The sequence below is a fragment of the Chrysochloris asiatica genome, unplaced genomic scaffold, assembly GCF_000296735.1.
Source record: "Chrysochloris asiatica unplaced genomic scaffold, ChrAsi1.0 scaffold00213, whole genome shotgun sequence".
Taxonomy (NCBI): Eukaryota; Metazoa; Chordata; class Mammalia; order Afrosoricida; family Chrysochloridae; genus Chrysochloris; species Chrysochloris asiatica.
In genome coordinates, this window is record NW_006408731.1 from 2,534,060 (window position 1) to 2,545,344 (window position 11,285).

General features: G+C 39.1%; 3 non-coding genes across 3 annotated transcripts; all 3 read left to right on the forward strand.

Moving 5' to 3' along the window:
• Positions 1 to 784: 784 nt before the first annotated feature.
• Positions 785 to 858, forward strand: TRNAT-UGU. The gene has a single exon. It is a non-coding gene; the product is annotated as a tRNA-Thr (tRNA).
• Positions 859 to 3,010: 2,152 nt separating this feature from the next.
• TRNAK-UUU lies at positions 3,011 to 3,083 on the forward strand. The gene has a single exon. It is a non-coding gene; the product is annotated as a tRNA-Lys (tRNA).
• Positions 3,084 to 9,350: 6,267 nt separating this feature from the next.
• TRNAM-CAU lies at positions 9,351 to 9,422 on the forward strand. Its single transcript has one exon. It is a non-coding gene; the product is annotated as a tRNA-Met (tRNA).
• Positions 9,423 to 11,285: the final 1,863 nt, after the last annotated feature.

The following is an 11,285-nucleotide window of genomic DNA, read 5'->3' on the forward strand; positions in this document are numbered from 1 at the left end:
AGAAAGCCTGATCTTTCTCCCGCGGAGCAGCTGGTAGTTACGAACCGCTGACCTTAAGGTTCGCAGCCCGATTCGTAACCACTACGCTACCAGAGCTCCTGTGGAGGAGCTCTAGAGATGAGAAATCGAGGACTTCTGCGCTTGGATGAGCAGAGGGCACAGCGGTGGTCGCTAGCGGCATAAGACTACAGTCTAGGAGGACTGGACCTTGATCCTTCTTTCCCCCAACGGACTCTGCATCTCTAGTTGTCTGATTAGAGTCGTTATAGCGCTCGACAACGGCACTGGGGGATTTTAAGGGAGTGACAATTTTTGAGGGAGGCTGACTCTCCTGGCTTTCTCTTCTCTTCCGGTTCCCTCTCCTCCAAGCCACTGCCTGCAGTGAGTGCAAGTGTTGAGGTAGGCTGGCGGTACGGGTCTCTCAGTGAAATTCCTTTGTTAAAAACCCTCACTTAGAACTTGCGAACGAAGTGACAAAAAGACGAAGCGCAAAAAACCAACAGCAAAGTTGTATTTTAGAAACCTTTATCCCATTTGGAACGATTAAGCGGCCTCAATTTTCACTGAGGTTATGCTTGAACTCAATGAAGCGTTATTAGCCCTGACACTCAAGGTACTCGAAACTTTTCCTGCTTTATTAATTCTACAGCACAAATAAGCAAAATGTCTTCTTTTCATGTGCTCATTTTCTGACTGTAAACTGCTCTAGATCGTATAGACTGTAGCAAGGATAATTCACTTAATCCGACAAGAGAGACTTAGAATACACCCTCGCGAGCACGTGGGCTCTATGGCTTAGTTGGTTAAAGCGCCTGTCTTGTAAACAGGAGATCCTGGGTTCGATTCCCAGTAGGGCCTTAGGTTTTGCTCTCTGAGAACAGAGTAATAACTGCTCCAAAGAATTTCCGTTGTCCCATGAAGTAGCTGGTGGCTTCCAACAGCAGGTTAACAGTCCATCGCTTAATCCACCGCGCCACCAGATCACTTCTGTATCTCCCACATCTACTGTGCTGTAAAGTCTGATTCTATTAATCAAGTAGTTCTGGCTGTAGAGTTCATACTCCCAAAGGTAAAGTGATATACCTTAAATAATTTTTCATGTTTAAGTTTTTGCATTCAAACTTGACAGGTATTTTTCTCCAACATATATTTAATGAGTTTCTGATCTGATACATACAGATTCAAGAATACCCAGATGTCCCTATGTAGTTGTTAAGTGACATGGATTCAGTTTTAATTCAAAGTGACCCTGTATAAGGAGAAGCAGCTGATGGGTTTGAACCACTGACCTTGTAGTTATCAATTAAGTGCTTATTCTATAACAAGATGTTATTTGCATTTATTATCCCATCCAGCAAACCTTTTGTTAGTAATAAATTCCAAATACACACATCTAGGATCAACTTTCAGCCAAACAGCAGATGGGCCTATGCAATGAATAATAGGAGACAGCATACTCCTCAGCTAGACATAAAGGACAGTATTAGTCCAAAAACAAAGTTCAGAAGGCAAGAAGAAGAAAAAAAAAGGCAACTCAGGGAGGAAGTGGGAAGAGTGCTATTACAATGAGAGGATTGCAACCAATGTCATAAAGCACAATGTGTATAAATTGTTGAATGAAAATGAATTTGCTCGGTAAACTTCCATTCAAGTTACAAAAAAAAAAAAAAAATCCAAGCACCATGGGTAAAAATTAAAATATGGCTCATCTTCTTGAAATTTATCGTGGAAAAGGATTAAAATAACCCACATGTCCATTCATTAAGTATTGATTGAATAATCTATAGTATATACATACATGGATTGAATTGTATCCTTAAAAGAGATACGATGAAAACTTAATCCCCAGAATCTGTGAATGTAATCTTGTTTGGAAATAGACTCTTTGAAGATGCTAATTTAACTGGGTGAGTTCTAATCCCATCCTTATAAAAGAGAAGAGACATAGAAGAAGGATTGTCATGGGATTATGCTTCAGGTACAAATCAAGGGATGCCTGGGGCTACAAGAACCAGAGAGAGACCAGTAAAGTTCTTCTTCTACAGCTTCTGGAGAAAACATGGCCCTGCTGGCACCCAGAAAGTATTGCTGGTGTTGTAGTGGTTAAGTGCTCAGCTGCTAACTGAACGGTTAGCAGTTTGAACCCTTTTAGGAGTTACTCAGAGGAACACAGATGTGGCCATCTGCTTCCATAAAGATTAAACTGTTGCAATTGAGTAGCTCCAACTCATAGGGACCCTATAAGACAGAATAAAACTATTCCAAAGGTTTTCCAAGATCACCATTCATCTATCAGCTTGTCATATTGTAGTGGATTGTTCGTTGTTGCTGTGAAGCTGGAAGTTATACCACCAGTATTTCAAATACTAGGTGAACAGGTTTCAATAGAGCTGGTGATCTACTGGAACAAGTGGCCAGTAAAAACTTTATGAATTGTAGTGGAACATTGTCTAATAAAGTGCTGTAAGATGAGTACTGTGGGTTGAAAAAAGCATTTAAAATATGACTGGGGTACATTAATCTCCTCAAAGTAGAGTCTTAATAACATGGATTTCTGGACCTCTGCTTGTTCAAAATGAGAAGAAACAGCTTGGAAACATCCATCAATAATTGGAGCATGGGATGCATGAAGTATTTAAGAAAATTGAAAGTCATCAAAATTGAAACGGAACACATAGGATTGATATTCTAGACATTAATGAGCTGAAATGGACTGGTATTGGCCACTTTGAATCGATAGGAATGACAAATTGAACAGGAATTGAGTTGTACGTAATGCCATTTAAATACATTCCTTCTATATAGACCTGCATGTGACTCCACAGCATATAACCAACCACCATCATATAGACATGCAGAAAACACAAACAAGCACTGGTGAATTGACTCTATGGTGGACAAACATCAAACCAGTTGCCTTTCTTTAATGCAAAAATGCCTACAATATCATTGAACAATTGTGGTATTCATTTATCATATTTCTGGGAATGAGTAATAAGGCTACTTAAGGGCCTGGGTAGCTCAGTTGGTAGAGCATCAGACTTTTAATCTGAGGGTCCAGGGTTCAAGTCCCTGTCCAGGCGCTTGAATCTTTAGTCTCTTGCTACTAAGATGTATTTTCTTTGCACAGAAGAAAGATGAGACTGCTCCTATAAAGATTTATAGTCTCGGAAACCCTATATAGGGTCACTATGATTTGGAATCAAGTCAATAGTAGTGGATGGGTTCACTGAAAGAAGGAAATTTGGGCCAAGCGTTGTGTGAGGAAACATTAAGAAAGTCAGTTAACTTGAACATTAGTCACTTGCTTAGATTTGATGTTTAGCAGTTTGTTACTAGACTTCCTGTAAATTAGAGAATAGTTGCATTATTAACTAGCAGAATTTTAGAAGAAAAACATATAGTACAAAAGATTTACAACTCATGTGTAATCATTTTGAGAGAATTAGGGGCTGATGAAAAAGAGATGAGCATAAGATATTGTTGAATAACAAGCTATTTATTAGGCCCCATGCACAGACAACCACACACATAGAGGGTGGTCACCCACAGCAGGAGGCCTGCCAGAGGCAAGTGGAGGAGGGAGTCACCAGGAGAAAAAGATGTCATGAAAAAAAAAACCTAGGGAAGAGGAAAAAACAAGCAGCATCTTGTTGTTGTTAAGTGCCATTGAGTTGGTTCCGACTCATAGCAACCCTTATAGGGTTTCTGAGGAGTGGCTGGCAAGCTTGAACCATGGACCTTGAAGTTCAAAACAGCCTTGTAATCTAGCACATTATTCCACAGCACCACACCAGCACCTTAGGGTCCTTAAAACCACAATCTTATCTAGGGCTAACAGTCACCACTCACCTGACAGTTTGTCTTACCGTGGTGGCTGAAAGTTATGCCACCAGTATTTTAAATACTAGCAGGGTCACTCATGATGGACAGGTATCATCAGAGCTTCCAGACTAAGACAAACTAGGAAGAAGAGGATGACTACTTCTGAATGATTAGCCACTTATATGGTACCAGATGAGTCCCTCAACTTGAAGGAACTCAAAATACAACTGACGAAGAGGTGTCTCCTCAAAGTACAGTTGACCTTAATGGTTTGAATGGAGCAAAGCTCTCTAGCCCTTGGATTGCTGATGGGGCACAGTTTAAAATGGAGAGAAACACCTGCAAATATCCATTAATAATCAGAACATGGAATGTATGAAGTATGAATGTTGGAAAATTAGAAGTTGTAAAGTATGAAATAGAACACATAAAGATCTCTATCTTAGGCATTAATGAGCTTAAATGAACTGGTATTGGCAATTTTGAATTAGATAATCCATATGGTTTACTATCGTCACAAAGAAAATTTAAAGATCAATAATTTTTCCCTTTTATTATTTTTTTAAAACTTTATGTGAGTTAAGTAAAGGTTTACAGAGCAAATCATCAGTTTTACATTCAATGAACCATACACTTTGCTTCACTACATGGTTGCAACCCCCTACATGTGCTAACAGCTAACAGCATTTACCTCTATTCACTTTAACTATTGCATTCCTCCCTGTGTCTCCGGCTACCTTTATCTTTCCTCTGCTAACCTCCTTCTTGTTGTATATTGCCTGCCCTGACACCCATGTTAACATGAGTCAAAACAGACTTGATGGCACTTAACAACAACATCCTCTAGCCATGAAAAATTTCCCTTCCTCTCCTTCTCCCCATCCCAACCATCATAGATAGTTTTTCATATCAAGAAAACCTTTTTTTAAAACAAACTTTTTACATTTGTCTCATACAATGTTTGTCCTGATTGACTAAGTTCTCTCAGCATAATGCCCTCTAGGTTCAACCATGTTGTAATGTGTTTTACATATACATCATTATCCTTCAACTTTTTGTAGTAGCCTACTGTATGTATGTACCAAAGTTTGTTTAATCATTCTCTGTTGATGGGCATTTATGCTATCTCCAGCAGATGATAGAACCTAGCTTGCTGAAAGCAAAGAGGACTTAAAATATTACTGATGAAGATCAAGGACCACAACCTTGATCTTCACCTCAATGTAAAGTAAACAAAAATCCTCACCACTGGACCAATAAACAACATCCATATATTTGGAGAAAAGATTGAAGTTGTCAAAGACTTCATTTTACTCAGATCAACTATCACCACTCATGGAAGCAGCAGTCAAGAAATCAAGTGACATATTGCATTAGGCAAATCTGCTGCACAAGATCTCTTTAAAGTGTTCAAAAGCAAAGATGTCAGTTTGAGGACTAAGTTGCACCTGACCTAAGCCATGGTATTTTCAATAACCTCATATACATGTGAAAATTGGACAGTGAATAAGGAAGACAGTAGAAAAATTGATGCATATGAATTACGATGTTGGAGAATATTAAAAGTACCATGGACTTCCAAAAGAACAAACAAATCTGGGTTGGAAGAAGTACAGCCAGAATGTTCCTTGGCAGACAGGATGGTCAGAATTCATCTTTCATACTTCAGACATATTGTCAGGAAGGACCAGTCCCTGGAGAAGGATATCATGTTTGGGAAGGTGGAGGGTCGGAGAAAAAGAGGAAGACTCCAACTAGATGGATTGGCACAGTGGCAGCAGCAATGGACTCTAATGTAGCAAAGATTGTGAGGTTGGCACAGGATGGGGCACTGTTTCATTCTACTGTGCATAGGGTTGCTATGAGTAGGTACCAATTTGATGGCACCTAACAACAACGACATTTTTTTGATATGTCTCTTGTAGACAGCGCATTGAAGGGTCCTATTATCCATTCTTTTATGTCTTTTGATTGGTGCATTTAGTCCATTTACATTCAGTGTAATTATCAATAGGTATGAGTTTATTGTCATTTTTCTGTGGGGTTTTTTGTAGTGGTGCTGGATTCTTTGTTCCACATAATTTTCTATGCTGAGTTCTTTTTGTTTGTGGGTTTTCTTTCCATTTTCATTTCTGTTGTGTTAAAGTTTACTAAGTCTTTCAGGTTTCCCTCTTTTTAAAATTTTCATGTGCAGGTGTATTATTTTTCTTTGAGATTGCCCTGTAATTTATTAATTTTTCCTCTGCTTAAAACAGTGTATTTTATCTTGAAATCTGCTTGACTTCCTTGTCATTTTGAAGGTCTGTATCTATACTCTTCACTCTTTTTGCTTGGTAGTTGACTTCATTATAAACTGGTATCTCTGGTTCCCTATTTTTAGTCTTATAGGTTTATTTTACTTTAAGTACTTCTATATCTAGATTGAGTTCTGGGTGTTGTTGTCATGATTGGTAATCTCAGGTAGTTGTCTGCTGTTGTTGGTTCTTAGTTCAAAGAACAACCTTTAGCATTTCTTGTTAAGTTTGTCAGATCATTACAAATTCCTTTAATTTCTGTCTATCAGGAAGTGTCCTAATTTTGCCATTGTATTTGAGGGACAGCTTTGTTGGGTAGATGATTCTTAGTTGGCAATCTTTTTCTTTCAGAGTCTGTATATGTCATTCCTTTGGTTTCTTGCCTACATGGTTTCTGCTGAGAAATTAGAGCTCAACCTTATTGGTTCTCCTTTGTAGGTAACTTTTTATTCTTCACGAAGTGCTCTCAGGATTCTTTTCTTGTCTTTGATTATGTCAAGTTTGATTATGTCTTGGTGATTTTCTTTTGGATCTATCTTGTTTGAGGTTTGTTTAGCTTCTTGTATCCTTATCTTCTCATTTGTCATGATGCTAGGGAAATTTTCTTCCAACAACTCTTCAACGATTTTCTTTGTGATTGTCTCTTCCTGTTCTGGAATTCCAATCACTCCTAAATTGTTCCTCTTCATGGTGTCCCACATAACTCTTAGGCTTTCTGTGGATTTTTTTCATTCCTTTTTCTGATCTTCTAGCATAGTTGTTGTTGTTGTTAGGTGCCATCAAGTTGGTACTGACCCATAGCAACCTTATGCACAACAGAACGAAACACTGCCCGATCCTGGGCCAACCTCACCACTGTTGCCACGCTTGAGTCCAACGATGCTGCCACTTGACCAATCCATCTCGTTAGGGGTCTTCATCTTTTTCTCTGACCCTCCTCCACCTTAGCAAACATGATATCCTTCTCCAGCGACTGGTCCCTCTTGACAATATGTCTGCAGTATGAGAGATGAAGTTTGGCCATCCACTGAGTTGGCAGGTAACTAAATGTTTATGCCTCTTTATCTGTACAGTGAAAGAAGTTGAATTAGATAATCCTTAAAAAAAATAAATAAAAAGATTGCAGCTCTGAAATTGTTAGGTCAATTTTTTAAAAAAACTATGTGTGTGTAAGCCATGAAAAAGCTTAGCTGTATGTTGAAAGTAGTCCTATCTAGAGTGAAAGGAGGAATTGTGGTCCCTGACTTGCATGGGGAATTGCTAACTATTCAGTATGTTCTCCCAACTCTTTTAATCATTACCAAAGACCAATTTGTATGTGGTAATAATTTTGAAACCCTTAGTTCCATTCCTTAAAAACTGTATTTTTATAACCAACAAATGGATAACATCAAATTTACTAATTTATTGAGGATTATTACTATGATCAATTGGACTTTGTACCTCTTCTAAATGGTGCTTCCATTCTGATGCTCCACTTCTGCATCTGTTCAGTGAAAGAGGTTTTCCAAAACAATCAGATCTTCAACACTGATTTCATAAATAGAGAGTAACTTCTCAATCTCCATGAATATCCCTCATGTACTAAAATAAATATAATCTCTAGTTCTGAGTCTCTATGGCTTGAATTTAAGGATCATTTCTATCTTATGTGTGTTCTTTCTATTCTACTCTACATCTATTTATGAAATAAATTTTTATTTTTTTTTAAAAAATAACAAAACCCATCAAGTATGTACACGTGAAGCAAGCATATTACTGAGAAAAGTTGGGTTGATGGTGGCCAGATTGATTGTGGTAATGAGAACAACGAGGAGTCCAACTAATGTCAAAAAATCTATAAATGATTTTTCAGGTCTGACTACAGGTAATTAAAGGCTTAGAGGTGGGGGTGGGTCCAGAGTTTCCTGTAGTCTGGGCTCCCTTCATCTTCATTGATGGGAAAACCTACCAGAATCCAAGGCCATCCTTGCTCTAGTCTTGGCTTAAGGAAATCTTTCGTTAAGCCGAAGATTCATCTCACCACAGGACTACTTTACCCACTGACATGGAGTCGAAGGCCAAAATTCAAACCTGTTTCAAGAGAGAGTGTCTTTGTTGAACTAGAAGCCAATGTTGGCCATGAGGTGTTCTGCAAGGATTCTGTTGTCTGTCTCCACAAGGAGGCGCGCGTTCCAAAGAGTCAAACAGCCCTCTGGAACTGTGCAAAGACCTTTGAGCAGGGCTGCAGCTGTACGTAGTGTACCCTGATGGTCCCGTAGGATAAGCACTGGACTGCTAATCTTAAAGTTGGGAGTTTAAACTCTCCAGCTGCTCCACGGGAGAAAGATGGGGCTTTCTGCCCCTGTTTTGCTGTTTTTGTTTTTGTTTTTTTGTTTTTTTTTTGCAGTATTGCGTGCCAGCAGTAATGTTCCCGAAAGGTTGTGTGTGGACGAAGAGTCCTGTGCTCGCCTCTCCTGTAAAAGAATATATTGCACAGATAGCTCCTTAAATCTAATTGTGGAAAAAAAACACAAAAATTTAATTGTGGACAGGAAAGCCGAGTTAAAAAAAAAAAAAGCAGTCGTGTGATTCATCATCCAAAAGCTTACATTTCATTCAAAAGGTTTGCATTCCATATGGACCCTGAGTATTATTATTAGAGAGGCAGCTGCAAACAGGAGCGCTGGTGGGTGGAGACTTTCTAAAAGGCTGGTTTCCTAATATAATAAGCCACAGAAGTCTTTGTTATTTGCTGCTTTTCATTTTTTGTCAAAACAGACCATCCAATCGAAATTGTGGCCGTTATGTAATAATTTAGCTATAAATTCAGTTTATATTCTGTTCCAAGAGCCATCGTCCTCTTGAAAATCCTGCTCCCTGGCAAGCAAATCAAAAATTCTTTCATCTAAATGGTTGTTTGAAAATTTTTGACATCAAAGTTGGCTCTACAGCTCTCCAAATTCTGCTCAGGGAGTATCTATCGAGGGTCATACTCAGCGCGCTCCTCCGGGGCTTTCTCTGCAACCAGTAGCTCCTGAGAAAAAAGATTTCCGAATTCTGAAGCTGGCAAGTTGGGAAAACATAGGGCGTGCATACGAGTCTTGTGTTCAGGGAGAGGACCTTCAAGAAAACTGAGGAAAAGGGAGGCAGAACCAAAGCAGAATTTTCTCACTACAAAAAAAAAAGCAACAACAAAAAACCCTGATTTTCAACATTGACTAGAAGAATTCCTACCCTGGCCTACCAGCTAGCAGAGTGGCGCAGCGGAAGCGTGCTGGGCCCATAACCCAGAGGTCGATGGATCGAAACCATCCTCTGCTACATATTTTGCGACTACTTAACCCTTGCTAGAGCGGCGCTGTAGAGTCTGCTAACCATAAGGTTGGTGCATCAGAATCTCCCCGATAGCAGTGTATTTTTGTTTTTGTTTTTTTTCTTTTTCCTCTCTAAACTACATTCCTGGTATGGCGCTGTGGGCGGAAGCACTGGACCCTAAGGTTGGTTTGAACCACAAAGTCAACAGTTCAAACTCACCAGCCACTTCTTGGAAACCCTACACAGGGCCGCTTTGGGTCTGGACCGACTTCACTGCACTTAACGACAACAAACTACATTCAAACACAGTTACATGAACTAAGATTAAATCAAAAATTTTAAATCCTCATCGCCCATTTTAAATTTTTTCTAAAGCTCACCTACCTGAGAATTTACTTGCTTTAGAGAAACCTGGAGCATTGAAAATCCTGCAGCTCTCTCTCACTGGACAAATTTAAGAAGCGTTTCCTACTTTCCTGAGAGCACATGACCCACGTTAGAAAAAGCCTTTCTTCCAGGTGTCCCACAAAGGGACAATTGAAAATATTGAAAGCCACCTCCTTCAATTGAGGCAATGACAAATTCTATATTTACATCTGTTGCTTCTTTCAGTTAAAAAATTTTAAAAAATTTTTTAAAATCTAGTTTTAGTTCTAGGAAATCAAACAACTCAATCCAAGAGTCAATTTTAACAGATTTGTGATTCCAAGAACTTGAGTTCAGAGTCAATGTTTCTATCTACATTTGTAGTTATGTTGCTGTAGTTGGTGGGCTGTCAGTCAGTTCTGACTCATAGTGAACTTGTACAGGGTTTCCAATGAGCAGCTGGTGAGTTTGAGCCAGCGACCTTGTGGTTTGCAGTCCAGTGCTGATCCTACAGCACCACACCCACTTGCCTACAAATATTAGGTATTAATGTTGAAATCTGAAATTTAGTTTTTTGGAACCACAAATCTGTGTTGTAATTGATTCCTGGAGTGGTGCTGTAGGATACTGGACCATAAGGTCAGTTTGAACCGCAGAGTTGCTGTAAGTTGGCGCTGACTCCACAGCATTTAACAACCGCAATATAGTAAGGTGGAGCCCTAGTGGTGCAGTATCCTATACAGAGAGGATGACGTTGTTGTTATGTGGGGTGGAGTCTGTTCCAACTCATAGCGACCCTGCTGAATAGGCTTTCCAAGGAGCAGCTTGTGAGTTTGAACTACCAACCATGCGATTAGCAGTTGTAGTTTCTTTACAGTGCCACACCAGGACTCCAGAAGAGATATTGGCAGCTATTATAGCATTATATTTTTTAGAATCCATTTGATACAAGAATGATGTCAGTCTTGAAAAATGTTTAAAAATGTATCCTATGCCAGTCGTTACATCATTTCTAAGAATTTAAATGTATGATGAAAAATTATAGGTATCCACTGGAAAACTACGTGAGAGATTCCAAGTAGGTGAACATTCCTCCTTTAGGAGGTGGAAACACCCCCAAAACTAGTGAAGTTAATGGCAAAAAGGAGGGTTATACTCTCCAGGATATTTTCTTCCTTATTAACTATTTTCTTTTTTGCCGGACATCAATAGATATTGATGGAAACCTATTAAAATTCTAGTTATTACTCTCAACTAGTTGCTTTCCATTTCTCCACCTTTGCTTGTCATTACTTTTGTTTTTCTCTTTTGTCATCAAAAAGGTTTTTTTTTAAACACTCCGTGAACAAGATTGTGTACACAGTACATATTGTTGTTGAGTGCCATCAAGTCGGTTCCGACCCATAGAGGTCTTGTACAGAGTTTCTGAGGAGCAGCTGGTGAGCTTGAACCACAGACCTTGCAGTTCAAATGGCTTTGCAATCTGGTGCATTACCCCACAGC